Source organism: Leucoraja erinacea, chromosome 24, assembly GCF_028641065.1.
Source record: "Leucoraja erinacea ecotype New England chromosome 24, Leri_hhj_1, whole genome shotgun sequence".
NCBI classification, from domain to species: domain Eukaryota; kingdom Metazoa; phylum Chordata; class Chondrichthyes; order Rajiformes; family Rajidae; genus Leucoraja; species Leucoraja erinaceus.
Genome location: NC_073400.1, coordinates 26612397 through 26627198, shown reverse-complemented (window position 1 = coordinate 26627198; position 14802 = coordinate 26612397). Strand labels below are relative to the sequence as shown.

The window sequence follows — 14802 nt, the reverse complement described above, 5'->3', positions numbered from 1 at the left end:
TTGCCTCTGTGTACATGATAGGGAGCAGTCTGAAGCGGGCTGCTGGTGAGACTGCAGACATTTTGTGAGTGCTTTGGCGGTGGAGATGGGGGTTGAGTGAGGGAGTGGGGGTGGGGTGTAGGAGGTGGGGAGAGGGGGAGAGAGACAGGGAGCGATAAAACAACCCGAGAGAGAACAACCCGCGTGATTTGTGAGGGGAGAGCATGGAATAGCAGGAGGAGGCTGGGTTAAAGAGCTCGGGGAATGTGTGGACACACGCAGAGAGAGGGAGGGAGTGAGAGAAGGGCGGAGCGGGGCTAATATCAGTGCCGATGTTGATGTGATCTATACTCTCATCAGACCATGAAGTATGCGTGTGCGTATGATGCTCTCTGAAGGAAGCTACCAGGCAGCTTCAATCCAGCCACTGAACCAAAACTCGCTGTGATCCAGTCTCTTCTTGTTAAAGTCGTGTGAGTGGCAACCTTGTTTTGCTTTTTTTTTAAATTTGAAAAAAAAAACCCTGGTTGGAATAATCCAGGAGGAAATGTGCAACTCTGGTTTTGAACCTGTGTGACACTGCTGTAAGTATGTGCTGATTTATAGCAATTACTACAATTAACAAAATACCATGCAATGACAGTGTTTTTTTTAAAGCCCCGCGGATGTTGCAAAGCTGTTGCATTTGTCCTGCTACGGTGCAGAGGTGAACATTAGGTTTTTTTTTTAATACTGCGTCTTTGCACAGGCAGGGCAGTCAGTGGGGTTTGTGTGCGCGTTGCAGGCACACACACACTCTTCTGAACGCTGCCTATGCGTTTTATAGAGACAGCGAGGCGATGGAGGGATGAGAGAGAGAGGCTGTTTGTGTGCTTTCACTGCTAAATCAGGGAGCTAGCTGTAAATAATGCGACTGAACCCAGCGGCTGTAGTATCTGGTATCTGCAAGTTCTCGCCAGGGAAAGCACTGCGAGTTGATAAGTCTCTCTCCCTCTTAAAGGGCTGAGAAGATTGGGCGTTGGTTGATGATGGCCTCATTGGGGTTGCCTGGGAGAGTTAGTTGCTGCCTCAGAGAGCCTGGGTTCGATCCTGACCTCGGGTGCTGCCTGTGTGGAGTTTTCCCACCTTGTGACTGCTGAGTGGGTTTCCTCCAGGTGCTCTGGTTTCCGCGCACATCCCATTGTAGGTTAATTGACCTCCACACGTTTCCCCATACCCCGCTGTGTGTGTGTGTGTGTGTGGTTTTGAGAGAGGCAGCATGGAAGCAGGCCCTTCGGCCCGCCCAGTCCACCCTGTACACTAGTTCTATCCGACGCACCAGGGAGAATTTACAAGAGCCATTTACCCTAGCAGCCTGTAGGTCTTTGGAGTGTGTGAGGAAACCGGAGCACCCGGAGAAAACCCACCAGGTCTCGGGGAGAACGAACAAACTCCGTACAGACAGCACCTGTACTCAGGATTGAACCTGGGTCTCTGGTGCTGTAAGGCAGCAACTCTACCGCTGTGCCACTGTGCTGCCCAGGGCATGAATAACAAAAAGTGGTTGGTCAGGACCTCTCTCAGGATAGATGGTAGGTCAGGTCCTCTCTCTAATTGGTGATAGGGTGGTCCAGGTGTCTAATCACAGCTGGGAAGAAACTGTCCCTGAATCTGGACGTGTGTGTTTTCACAATTCTGTACTTCTCGCCTGATGGATGAGGGAGTGACCGGGGGTGAGACTGGTCCTTGATAATGCTGCTGGCCTTGTTGAGGCAGCGTGGGGTAGAGATTGAATCAATGGAAGGGAGGTTGGTTTGAGCGATGGTCTGGTCTGCGTCCACAACTCTTTCTTGTGGTCTTGGATGGAGCTGTACATGATGATCAGCTCTTGCAACTAATGCCCCTGTCCCACTTAGGAAACCTGAACGGAAACCTCTGGAGACTTTGCATCCCACCGAAGGTTTCCGTGCGGTTCCCGGAGGTTTTTGTCAGTCTCCCTACCTGCAACCACCTGCAACCTCCGGGAACCGCACGGAAACCTTGGGTGGGGCGCAAAGTCTCCAGAGGTTCCCATTCAGTTTTCCTAAGTGGGACAGGGGCATTAGAAGTTATAATGATTTAGAGAGATTGAACAGGCTGTGGGTTTCTATAGTGGCAATGGGTTGAACAGATGACTTGATATGAATTGGATTATGAAAGGGTAAGAGGAGATCCAGTGACATGGAGACTGAATTGGAGGGAATACAAAAGCAATAGAAAGATATTAATATCATTAAGATATTAATTTCTAAATAATTATATTAATGAATCAAATAAGGAATTTTGCATAAACTATTTTGCTTGGAAACACAATAGAAAGCAGAACTCACAACCTTTGAAGTTGCGACAAATTGAATTGAATTGAACCGAAAGATACAGCATGGAAACAGGCCCTTCGGCCCACCGAGTCCGCGCCGACCATCAATCGCCCATTCACATTGGTTTCATGTATTTCTACTTACTCATCTACTTCCTATGCACTAGGGAGCCAATTAACCTACAAATCCGCAGGTCTTTGGGATGTGGGAGGAAACCGGAGCACCCGGAGGAAACCCACGCGAGCACGGGGAGAATGTGCAAACTCCACACACAAGCAGCACCCAAGATCGAACCCGGGTCTCTGGCGCCGTGAGGCAGCAACTCTACTCTCTCAAGGGATATGGGGGAAAAAGCCGGAACGGGAAACAGATTTCGTATGTAGCCAAAATTGCTGGAAAAACTCAGCGGGTGCGGCAGCATCTATGGAGCGAAGGAAATAGGCAACGTTTCGGGAACCCGAAACGTTGCCTATTTCCTTCGCTCCATAGATGCTGCCGCACCCGCTGAGTTACTCCAGCAATTTTGTCTACCTTCGATTCTCCAGCATCTGCAGTTCCTTCTTGTACAGATTTTGCATGATCAGCCGTGATCATATTGAATGGCGGTGCTGGCTCAAAGGGCCGAATGGCCTACTCCTGCACCTATTTTCTATGTTTCTATGTTACCAGCTGTGATATCTGAAGAAGGAAGCAAGGGGGAAAATTGAGGGAGAGAGAGAGATTATAAACTGTGAAGGTTTGGGAAACCGTGTGGTAAAAACAAAACTATTGATGTGAAATAGTCAGGGTGAATTGCATGTTTCTTATGTCTGAAGAAGGGTTTCGGCCCGAAACGTTGCCTATTTCCTTCGCTCCATAGATGCTGCTGCACCCCCTGAGTTTCTCCAGCATTTTTGTGTACCTTGCATGTTTCTTATGTTCAGTTTAGTTTATAGTCACGTGTATCGAGGTACAGTGAAAAGCTTTTGTTGCGTGCTAACCAGTCAGCGGAAAAAAAACAATACATGATTACAATCGAGCCATTTACAGAGTACAGATACATGATAAGGGAACATATGAACATCTGGCGTAAAGAATATGTGTAGGAAGGAACTGCAGATGCTGGTTTAAACCAATAATAGACACATAATGCTGGAGTAACCCAGCGGGACAGGCAGCATCTCTGGAGAGTCGGGTCGAGACCCTTCTTCAGATTAATACGCTTTTCCGCACTCCCGGCTAAGATCGCAGCTTTCTGTACAGTTTCTGAGAAAATCTGGGACTTCATCCGGAATGATTGAGCCATCTATTCCCTTCTCTGTCTCTGAACGCAGTCCATAAAAGTCAATAGATTGAATTAATGAATTTTGGGGACAGAACACAGTTTGCTGGCACTGCTGCGTAGCATGTGTTTAGAACCATCCACCAGGGAGGAATTTGCAAGCCACTTATTCCTGCTGGCAATCACTGCTGCCGCTCACTGTCTCGAAGCACTGCATAGGACAAGTGATTCTCGGCTTGCACTCGCTAGAATTTAGAAGGTTGAGGGGGGATCTTATAGAAACTTACAAAATTCTTACAAAGGGGTTGGACAGGCTAGATGCAGGAAGATTGTTCCCGATGTTGGGGAAGTCCAGAACAAGGGGTGACAGTTTAAGGATAAGGGGGAAATCTTTTAGGACCGAGATGAGAAAAAACAGAGAGTGGTGAATCTGTGGAATTCTCTGCCACAGAAGGTAGTTGAGGCCAGTTCATTGGCAATATTTAAGAGGGAGTTAAATGTGGCCCTTGTGGCTAAAGGGATCAGGGGGTATGGAGAGAAGGCAGGTGCAGGATACTGAGTTGGATGATCAGCCATGATCATATTGAATGGCGGTGCAGGGTCGAAGGGCCGAATGGCCTACTCCTGCACCTATTTTCTATGTTTCTATGTTTTGCCTCCGTCGCCCATAATGTGTTATTGTCCTCGGCAAGTCTCTATATAAAATGCTATGATATTGCAATAAAAGTGAACCGCAGATGCTGGTTCATACCGAGTATTGTGGAATTCATTGCCACAGACGGCTGTGGAGGCCAAGTCGATGGCTATATTTAAGGTGGAGATTGACAGATTCTTGATTAGTGCGGGTGTCAGCAGGGGTGGAAATCGCTATCAAAACATGGGGGGGACACAAATTGGGGCACGCCTTCTTGGTGGCCGCATGCGCGCGCGCGCACACACACATACACACACGAGGCTTCAGTCGTGGGCCCTGTGGACGGTAACATCGGGAGTTGACATGGTTGGTGACCGACTCTGAACTCCAGCAACAGCAGCTTCGTCCGCCCCGAATTGTGGGGCTTCAATCGGCCCGTTCGCGGGGCCTTTCATCGCCCGGCGCGGCTTAAAATCGGCCGGCAGGGGCTTCAACATCGGCAGCCTCGATCGCCTCGATGCAGCACTGATTTTAAGCCACGCCGGAAGATGAAAGGCCCCGCGAACGGGCCGATTCAGCCCTTAGAAAGCGTCTGATACCCGCTTGAATCTTTCGAAAGCTACAATGTGATAAATAACACAAACAAATAAAACTGAAGCAAATAAAGGCAAACAGAAGAACCAACCTTGGAGGGGGGAGAGAGCGAGAGAGATGGGAAAAACATACTAAATAACGCGAGTGGCCATGAATGAGGGACTTACCTGCAAGCCAGCCAAATCTCAAAATCCGGATTACAGATCTTGGGGGGATTGTCCCCCACCTCTCAAAACATGGAGGGGGGGGGCTGTCAGTGACTAGTTGAGTTGCGCAAGGGTCGGTGCTGGGGCCACTGGTTGTTGGAGAAGGGGATTGAAGGCTTTGTGCCAAGTTTGCAGATGATGCTCAGATAGGTGGAGGGGCAGGCAGTGAGTGTAGAGGAGGCAATGACTCCGCAGAAGGTCTTGGACCCCAGGTGAGGAGAGTAGGAGGAGAAGTGGCAGATGAAATTCAATACAGCAAAGTGCGGAGTCATGCATTTTGGTAATAAGAATAAAGGCGTAGATTATATTCTGAATGGAGAAAGACAATCCAGAAATCAGAGGTGTAAAGAGATTTGGGAGTGCTGTTGCAGGACTCAATAGACAATAGGTGCAGGAGTAGGCCATTCGGCCCTTCGAGCCTGCACCGTATTCAATGTGATCATGGCTGATCATCCCCAATCAGTACCCCGTTCCTACCTTCTCCCCCATATCCCCTGACTCCGCTATTTTTAAGAGCATCATCTAGACTCCCAACAAGTTAATTTACAAGTCGAATCGGTAATAAGGAAAGCAAATTCAATGCTAACACTTATATGGAGAACTGGAATAGATGTATTGTTGTGGTTCTATAAAGTGCTGGTTAGGCCACATTTGGAGTACTGTGACCAAATGTGGGCCCCATGTCTGAGGAAGGATGTGCTGGCTCTGGAGAAGGTCCAGAGGAGGTTTTACAAGAATGATTCCAGGAATGAGTGGGTTAGCATATGATGAGCATTTGACAGCTCTGGGCCTCTACCTGCTGGAGTTTAGAAGGTTGAGGGGGGGCCTCATTGAAACTTACAGAATAATGAAAAGCATAGAGAGAGTGGACGTGGAAAGGATGTTTCCACTGGTGGGAGAGTCTAGGATCAGAGGTCACAGCCTCAGAATTAAAGGGCGCTCTTTTAGATGGGTGTCAAGGGTTATGGGGAGAAGGCAGGAATTGGGAGGCAGAGATCAGCTATGATTCAATGGCGGAGTAGACTCGATGGGCCGAATGGACTAATTCTGCGCCTATAACCTATGAACTTGTGAAACTGATGTCAACATTTTGCCAGACTGACCAATATAGCCCCATATTGATGTTGGTTTATAATTGTCATGTTTAGTTAGTTTAGAGATTCAGCGCGGAAACAGGCTCTTGGGCCTACCAAGTCCACGCCGACCAGCGATCCCCATACACTAGCACTATCCTGCACACACAAGGGACAATTTACAATTGCCAGCAAGCCTGTACGTCTTTGGTGTGTGGGAGGATACCGGAGCATTCGGAGAAAACCCACGCAGGTCACGGGGATAACGTACAAACACCGTCCAGACAGCGCCCGTAGTCAGGATCGAACCCGGGTCTCTGGCGCTGTAAGGCAGCAACTCCACCCCTGCACCACCCTGGGATCCCAGATGCAGTGAAAAAGTTTGTTTTGCATGCAAATTAGGCAAATCAAGTTCAAGTTCACGTTCAAGTGAGTTTATTGTCATGTGTCCCTGTATAGGACAATTGAATTCTTGCTTTGCTTCAGCACACAGAACATAATAGGCATTTACTACAAAACAGATCAGCGTGTCCATATACCATGATATAAATATATACACACATGAATAAATAAACTGATAAAGTGCAAATAACAGATAATGGGCTATTAATGTTCAGAGTTTTGTCCGAGCCAAGTTTAATAGCCTGATGGCTGTGGGGAAGTAGCTATTCCTGAACCTGGTCGTTGCAGTCTTCAGGCTCCTGTACCTTCTACCTGAAGGTAGCAGGGAGATGAGTGTGTGGCCAGGATGGTGTGGGTCTTTGATGATACTGCCAGCCTTTTTGAGGCAGGGACTGTGGAGCACCAGAACCTAAATCATGAATACATCAGGAAGTGTAAACTAGAAAATAAACAAGGTGCAAAAGATAATGTTATTCCTACAGTGAAAGTGCAGATTAAAAAAAAGTGCAAAGGCCACACAAGATAGACTGGAAGATCAGGTATTGCTCCTTAACAAATGAGCCACCAGTTAAAATGGGAGAATCTGTTCTTGAATTTGATGGTTGTACTGTGGTTCGTGCCCTGAGGTCTGGAATTGTTTTCCTTCAGTAGTTATGTAATTCCTTTTGAAAGAAACAATTGATTCAATTTCCATCACTCTCTAAGGCCATGAGTTCCAAATCATTCCTCCTTGTTTTGTGAATCAGCCGTCCTCTTAGACAAAGCCTTTGATCATCTGCCCAACGGTCTCTTTAGTTTAGTTTTAGAAATACAGTGTGGAAACAGGCCCTTCGGCCCACCGAGTCCGCGCCGACCAGCGATCCCCGTACACTAAAGGACCTGTCCCACTTGGATGACGTAATCCACGAGTTTAGAAGACCCTAGATGAGTTGAACAAAATGTCAAGTTTGTGTTGACTCGCCAAAGTAAAAGACCTCCTATGACCTCAATGACCCAAAACGTCATCTATTCCTTTGCTCCATAGATGCTGCCTCACCCACTGAGTTTCTCCAGCATTTTGTCTACCTTCGATTTTTCTAGCATCTGCAGTTCTTTCTTAAACATCTCTGCTTTTAAAATATTCTTTTGTTCAAACCATCTGCCTGTTAACCCCCCTCCCTCACCTATATCCACCTATCAATTTGTCCTGCCTATTCTCTCTCCCAGCTTTCTCCCACTCCCCCATCCCCCCCCCTCCCTCCCCCCCCCCCTAGTCTGAAGAAGAATCCCATCCCGATCATTGCTTGTCCATGTTCGCCAGCGATGCTGCCTGACCCGCTGACTTACTCCAGCTGTTTGTGTTCCTTTCTTTTTTTAAATAGAATCCATAGATGACTTAGGGAGGCATTAAGGTACAACGGAAGTCTTGTTTCAAGAACAGTAGCTCATTTTGTTTCCATTTTACTCGAGGGTAGAATTAGCATCACTGCCTCCTGATTTCCCGCAAGGAAATCATCCAACGCTGCTCGCTGTATCATCTTGGCTGAGCGGCTGACATTCTCTGATTGTTGAATTCCCTCACCAGATACAAGGAGAGTATAATCGAGCAGGGACCTTCTTTGCAGCAGTGCGGGACCTCCACGCAGTTAGAACTGGTCCTTTTATGTTCATTCTTGAACAACATTCTTGCCATAGAGGGAGTACAGAGAAGGTTCACCAGACTGATTCCTGGGATGTCAGGACTTTCATATGAAGAAAGACTGGATAGACGCGGCTTGTACTCGCTAGAATTTAGAAGATTGAGGTGGGGATCTTATAGAAACTTACAAAATTCTTAAGGGGTTGGACAGGCTAGATGCAGGAAGATTGTTCCCGATGTTGGGGAAGTCCAGAACAAGGGGTCACAGTTTAAGGATAAGGGGGAAATCTTTTAGGACTGAGATGAGAAAAAACATTTTTCACACAGGGAGTGGTGAATCTGTGGAATTCTCTGCCACAGAAGGTAGTTGAGGCCAGTTCATTGGCTATATTTAAGAGGGAGTTAGATGTGGCCCTTGTGGCTAAAGGGATCAGGAGGTATGGAGAGAAGGCAGGTACAGGATACTGAGTTGGATGATCAGCCATGATCATATTGAATGGCGGTGCAGGCTCGAAGGGACGAATGGACGAATGGCCTACTCCTGCACCTATTTTCTATGTTTCTATGTTTTTATAAGTCACAGGAGCAGAAATAGGTGCAGGACACAGACGCAAAGAACTCAGCGACTCAGGCAGCATCTCCGGAGAAAAGGAATAGGTAACGTTTTGGGTCAAGAAGGGCACAGCAGGCAGTGAAGAAAGCGAATGGCATGTGTGCCTTTATATCAAGAGGAATCGAATATAGGAGCAAAGAGGTCCTTCTGCAGTTGTACAGAGCCCTAGTGAGACCACACCTGGAGTATTGTGTGCAGTTTTGGTCCCCTAATTTGAGCAAGGATATTCTTGCTATTGAGGGAGTGCAGCGTAGGTTTACAAGGTTAATTCCACGGATGGTGGGACTGTCATATGCTGAGAGAATGGAGCAGCTGGGCTTGTACACTCTGGAGTTTAGAAGGATGAGAGGGTATCTCATTGAGACATATAAGATTGTTAAGGGCTTGGACACGATAGAGGCAGGAAACATGTTTCCGATGTTGGGGAAGTCCAGAACCAGGGGCCACAGTTTAAGAATAAGGAGTAAGCCATTTAGAACGGAGGCGAAGAAACACTTTTTCTCACAGAGAGTGGTGAGTCTGTGGAATTCTCTGCCTCAGAGGACAGTGGAGGCAGGTTCTCTGGATGCTTTCAAGAGAGAGCTGGATAGGGCTCTTAAAATAGCAGAGTCAGGGGATATGGGGAATGGGTACTGATTGGGGATGATCAGCCATGATCACATTGAATGGCGATGCTGGTTCGAAGGGCCGAATGGCTTACCCCTGCACCTATTGTCTATTGTCTATTGTTTCGACCCAAACGTCCATGTTATGCAGAGAAGTTACCTGACCTGCTGAGGTACTCTACCATGATGTGTTCCAGGTGTAGAGGGGTATGGGCTGAACAAGGGCAGGTGGCACCAGCATAGATGGGGCATCTTGGTTGGCATGGGCAACTGTATCTGTACACTGTGGACGGCTCAATTGTCATCATGAATTGTGTTTCCACTGACTGGAAAGCAGATGACAAATAAATGCTGCTCATTGTACCTCTGTACACGTGACAATAATAAACTAAACCTAATAAGGACCTGTTGCTTTCATTTAACTCCTTCCCACTTGGGTGGTTAGGGACACTTGCATAGCATAATATGGCTTACAAAATGTGTAGGAAGGAACTGCAGATGCTTGTTTACGCTGAAGATGGAGGCAAAATGCTGGAGTAACTCAGCGGTTCAGGCAGCATCTCTGGAGGGAAGGAATGGGTGACGTTTCGGGTCGAGACCCTTCTTCAGACCGAACACCACCCATTCCTTCTCTCCAGCGATGCTGCCTGTCCTGCTGAGTTACTGCAGCGTTTTGTGTCTGTCTTGGCTGACAAAATGATTGATAGATTGAATTCAGCAGGACCGCTGGAGGGGCTGATGTAATCTTCTCAGATAGTTGCCATTTTCTCTCTCGATGTGGCGTTGCATTTAGAACAGGTTTTCCCAGGATGTTTATTCAACCTCACCGCTGGCGTTTCCCTAGTTACTAGTCGGGCACTGAATAGACTGAATGCGTTCTGACTGCCTTCACTGGCTGCGATAGATGGCCAACGTAATTATCCCCTTATTAATTCAGCAGCTTCTGACATCAGTGCGGCTATTCCAGTTGGCTGGGAAACCCGAGACCCCTCTCATTGTCCACACTTCCTTTGGGATGTGGGCTGTGTAAGAATACGGGCGGCACGGTGGCGCAGCAGTAGAGTTGCTCCAGAGACCCGGGTTCGATCCTGACTACGGGTGCTGTCTGTACGCCGTTTGTACTTTCTCCCCGTGACCTGCGTGGGTTTTCTCTGGGTGCTCCGGTTTCCTTCCCACACTCCAAAGTTGTGCGAGTTTGTAGGTTAATTGACTTCGGTAACAAATTGCAATAGGATAGTGCTAGTGATCGCTGAGGGACCTGTTCCCATGCTCCATCTTGAAAGTCTAATTTGGGACATTTACATAGAAACATAGAAAATAGGTGCAGGAGTAGGCCATTCGGCCCTTCGAGCCTGCACCGCCATTCAATATGATCATGGCTGATCATCCAACTCAGTATCCTGTACCTGCCTTCTCTCCATACCCCCTGATCCCTTTAGCCACAAAGGCCACATCTAACTCCTTCTTAAATATAGCCAATGAACTGGCCTCAACTACCCTCTGTGGCAGAGAGTTCCAGAGATTCACCACTCTCTGTGTGAAAAATGTTTTCCTCATCTCGGTCCTAAAAGATTTCCCCCTTATCCTTAAACTGTGACCCCTTGTTCTGGACTTCCCCAACATCGGGAACAATCTTCCTGCATCTAGCCTGTCCAACCCTTTAAGAATTTTGTAAGTTTATATAAGATCTCCCCCTCAATCTTCTAAATTCTAGCGAGTACAAGCCGAGTCTATCCAGTCGGTGTGTTGAACCGAGATGCCTGGTGTTTACACAGACCCCTGCTGTGCTAACCCACCCTCTCCCCTCTTTGAGAGACACAGACTGCTTGTGGTAGCTATTTGTTCTGTTGTGAATTGAAGGTAGAACATAGAACTGGAACATGTCCTTCAGCCCACATTGTTTGTACCGAACATAATGCCAAGCTAAACTCATCTCATCTACCCGTACATGTTCCATATCCCTCTATTCCCTGCACTTCCATGTGCCTATCCAAAAGCCTCTTGAACACCACTGTGGTACCTGCCTCATCACTGCCCCTGGCCATGCGTTCCAGACACCCACTGCCCTCTGTGTTAAAGACTTGTCGCACACATCCCCATTAAACTTTCCCCCTCTCACCTTAAGACTATGAACTGCAGATGCTGGAAAATCGAAGGTAGATAAAAGTGCTGGAGAAACTCAGCGGGTGCAGCAGCATCTATGGAGTGAAGGAAATAGGCAACGTTTCGGGCCAAAACCCAAGGGGTTTCGGCCCGAAACGTTGCCTATTTCCTTCGCTCCATAGATGCTGCTGCACCCGCTGAGTTTCTCTAGCACTTTTGACTACCACCTGAAGACCATGTTCTCTAGTGTTGAACATTTCCACCCTGGGATAAAGGTTCTAACTGTCTACCCTATCTATGACTTGGGTAATTTTAATATACTTCTATCAAATCTCCCCTTTAACCTCTGAAGTCCCAGAGAAAACAATCCAAGTCTATCCAACCTCTCCTTGTTGCTGAAACCCTCTAATCCAGGCAGCATTCTGAAATTGAATCATTAAACACTCTGTGTTGGAAAGAACTGGAGATGCTGGTCTGACAATCAAAGGTAGACACAAAATGCCGGAGTAACTCAGCGGGACAGGCAGCATCTCTGGGTGACGTTTCGGGTCGAGACCCTTCTTCAGACATTAAACCGTCTTTAGCTTTGACTTTCCCGTTAGCCTGGAGACATTAAATGTAAAAATAGAATATGTGTAAATGATCTGAATTCACCGGCACTGTATTTCACTTGTCATTCATGACATCCAACTTGACAGCGTTCAGCAGAGGAGTTGCTGTGGTGGCGCAGCGGTTAGAGTTGCTGCCTTCCAGAGCCAGAGTCCCAGGTTCGATCCTGACTACGGGTGCTGTCTGTACGGATGTCATTCATTCTCCCTGTCACCATGTAGGTTCTCTCTGGCTTCCTCCCACATTCCAAAGATGTGCGGGTTTGTAGGTTAATTGGGTTCTGTAAAGAAAATTGGCCCTAGTGTTTGTAGGACAGTGCTGGTGTAAGGGAACACTGGTCGCGCGGACTCGGTGGGCTGCAGGACCGGTTTCCGCGCTGTATCTCTAAACTCTAAAGTAAACAAAAGTAAAGTAAATTTCATTATTCCAGTTCTTAACCGATGCATATGCCAGTGTGCCACCGAAACTTAGTCTGATTTGCCTCAGTCTTAGGAGAGGAATCCAAAAAATGATTTGTTATTTGTTGCAGAAAGCATTTAAAAGAATAAACAGCAATTAGAGATATACAGAGATCGCAGAGAGATATAGGGCTTTTGATTTAGTTTAGTTTAGAGATACAGCGCAGGCAAAGGCCCTTCGGCCCACCGAGTCCGTGCCGACCAGCGATCCCCATGTACCTGCACTATCCTGCACACCAGGGACAATTTACAATTTTTACCAAAGCCAATTAACCTGCAAACCCGTGCGTCTTTGGAGTGTGGGAGGAAACTGCAGCACCCGGAGAAAACCCACGGGGAGAACGTACAAACTGTGTACAGACAGCGCCCGTAGCCAGGATCGAAGTGGCATTCTCTGCCACAGAATGGAATTCGCTGCCACAGAGTTGAATTCCCTGCCACAGAAGGCAGTGGAGGGCAATTCACTGGATATTTCCAAGAGAGAGTTAGATTTAGCTCTTCGGGCTAAAGGAATCAAGAGATATGGGGAAAAAGCAGGATTTTAGATTATCAGCCATGATCATATTGAATGGCGGTGCTGGCTCAAAGGGCCGAATGGCCTACACCTGCACCTATATTTCTATGTTTCTGTGACCCCGGGTCTTTGGCGCTGTAAGGCAGCAACTCTACCGCTGCGCCACAGTGCCGACCCAAAGTCATTCTGACTTGCAGCCTTTGTATAGGAAACCAAAATGAGTTGGCATTTTTGCAAGAAGCATTTAACTGAATACCACACAGGATTGGAGATAAACAGAGATCTCAGAGAGATACAGGGCTGGAGGAGGAGCAGGAGGAGGTAACCGAAATGGGAGAAAATGATGGAGAGTTTTTGATGAGAATGTCAAAGATGCAATGTTGGTCACAGGGATGACGGGATGTGGTGTTATGTGCAGATCTATCCATATATGCTCAAGAGAGAGATTGCTTAAGATCTCAGAGCTATGCATTGCCACTAAATCACTTTCAAGTTTATCTGCTGTTGTTAGCAACATCTTGTTAACTTTGCAGATGGCAAAGTGGAGTAGTGACGAAGGCTATCAAAGGACACAGAGGGACGTAGATCAGTTGGGAGTTGAAGAAGGGACTGCAGATGCTGGAAAATCGAAGGCAGACAAAAGTGCTGGAGAAACTCAGCGGGTGCAGCAGCATCTATGGAGCGAAGGAAATAGGCAACGTTTCGGGACGAAACGTTGCCTATTTCCTTCGCTCCATAGATGCTGCTGCACCCCGCTGAGTTTCTCCAGTACTTTTGTCTACCTTAGATCAGTTGGGAACTTTGGCAGAGAAAGGACGGCACAGCGATGCAGCGGTTGAGCTGCTGCCTTACAGCGCCAGAGACCCAGGTTCAATCCTGACCACGGTTGCTGTCTCTGCGGGGTTTGTACGTTCTCCCCGTGACAGCGTGGGTTTTCTCCGGGTTCTCCGGTTTCCTCCCATCCTCCAAAGACGAACAGGTTTGTAGGTTAAATGGCTGGGTATAATTGTAAATTGTCCCTAGTGTGTGTAGGATAGGGTTAGCGTGCGGGGATCGCTGGTCGGCGTGGACTCGGTGGGCCGAAGGGCCTGTTTCTGCGCTGTACCTTTAAACTAAACCAAATGGCAGATGGAGTTTAATCTTGGATAAGTGTAAGCTGGCAGGGAACATAAAAACTGACTGCAAAAGTTTTTACAGATATGTGAAAGAAAAAGATTAGTTAAAACAAATATAGGTCCCTTGCAGTCAGAAACAGGTGAATTGATCATGGGGTACAAAGACATGACAGACCAATTGAATAACTACTTTGGTTCTGTCTTCACTAAGGAAGACATAAATAATCTGCCAGAAATAGCAGGGGACCGGGGGTCAAATGAGATGGAGGAACTGAGTGAAATCCAGGTTAGCCGGGAAGTGGTGTTAGGTAAATTGAATGGATTAAAGGCCGATAAATCCCCAGGGCCAGATAGGCTGCATCCCAGAGTACTTAAGGAAGTAGCCACAGAAATAGTGGATGCATTAGTGATAATTTTTCAAAACTCTTTAGATTCTGGAGTAGTTCCTGAGGATTGGAGGGTAGCTAATGTAACCCCACTTTTTAAAAAGGGAGTGAGAGAGAAAACGGGGAATTACAGACCAGTTATTCTAACATCGGTAGTGGGGAAACTGCTAGAGTCTGTTATTAAAGATGGGATAGCAGCACATTTGGAAAGTGATGAAATGATAGGGCAAAGTCAGCATGGATTTATGAAAGGTAAATCTTGTCTGACGAATCTTATAGAATTTTTCGAGGATGTA

The 14802-nt window shown here is 47.2% G+C and overlaps 1 protein-coding gene across 1 annotated transcript in view; it reads left to right on the top strand.

The window, feature by feature from the left end:
• The first annotated feature begins 214 nt into the window (after positions 1 to 214).
• The window catches only part of LOC129708847 (cyclin-dependent kinase 18-like), a 73384-nt gene continuing 58796 nt past the window's right edge, over positions 215 to 14802 (top strand). The window contains exon 1 of the mRNA XM_055654870.1: positions 215 to 452. The gene's annotated coding sequence lies outside the window, so the exon portion shown is untranslated. The remainder of the gene's footprint in view (positions 453 to 14802) is intronic.